Source organism: Etheostoma spectabile, chromosome 10, assembly GCF_008692095.1.
Source record: "Etheostoma spectabile isolate EspeVRDwgs_2016 chromosome 10, UIUC_Espe_1.0, whole genome shotgun sequence".
Taxonomy (NCBI): Eukaryota; Metazoa; Chordata; class Actinopteri; order Perciformes; family Percidae; genus Etheostoma; species Etheostoma spectabile.
In genome coordinates, this window is record NC_045742.1 from 13625227 (window position 1) to 13626217 (window position 991).

At 42.3% G+C, this 991-nt stretch overlaps 1 protein-coding gene across 1 annotated transcript in view; it reads left to right on the forward strand.

The window, feature by feature from the left end:
- The window catches only part of gdpd2 (glycerophosphodiester phosphodiesterase domain containing 2), a 12644-nt gene that overhangs the window by 6798 nt on the left and 4855 nt on the right, over nt 1-991 (forward strand). The gene's annotated exons all lie outside the window — the stretch shown is intronic.

The window sequence follows — 991 nt, forward strand, 5'->3', positions numbered from 1 at the left end:
GCGTGCCAATGTGATGTCAAAAGGATGTAGATCTCGGTGGCGCGCCAATATTTTGAGTGCGCATCCTGAGGGCGCACACCACTCTATTTCTTTCAGCGGCACACAACAAATCGGAAACAGGAAGCCTGAATGAGCTTGAGGGTAACCGGATACCAGGACTCTCAGAGTGACTGCAAGTCTCTTTTGTAAACTTACTGGGTTAAGATAGTTTTTTTTATGGCGAATGGAAAGCTTGATCCGACGAGGTAGGTCATCAAATCAAATCGAAGCATTGACGGCAATGCTGCTGCCAATGCTGCCGTTATTTACATTTTTCTTCTTCTTCTAGTCCGTAGAAATGGCAAAGTCCGGGGCAGCCTCTGGTTCACCCGGTAAGAGCGTTCACCCCCTGTTGGTCCTGCAGCAAAAAGAAATAGCAAAGTTGGTAACCTTTCCTCATTAGTGCCACCTCTATTCCAAGAGGGTAAGCCTCTCCTATGTAAGCAAAGCTTCTTTTTGATGCTACCAAGCCATCACTCGCCGTTAGCATTCCATTGACTACCATTCATTTTGGCGCCACTTTGACATATGATATCAATAACTTTACATCTGAAGCGTTTAAAGACTCTATTTGTCCATTGTTTATTTTTCAAGAAACACAACAATGTATAAAAGGCTCCATTACCTTGTATCTAACATTATGGCTCAGTAGCAGATGTTTTTGTAAAAATAGGCTAATAATTGTGTCATAACCACGCGACTTACTGTCGCACAGTAGAGGAATCATCGTACAGTACAGGGTAAGCTCACAGACAGTTTTGACTTCCATTAGCTGTTTGGGTTTAATTACTAATGTTAACTAGCATTTTAGTTAGCAATAATTGGCCTGTGCCTATTTCATCTTCTTACATACAGTATATCTACGCTCTCCATCTTTGCAAGATTGGGAATGATAGAGATTTCTTTTGGCACAGCTACCAGAAGACCTACAACTTTCAGACAGGTTGCTCAC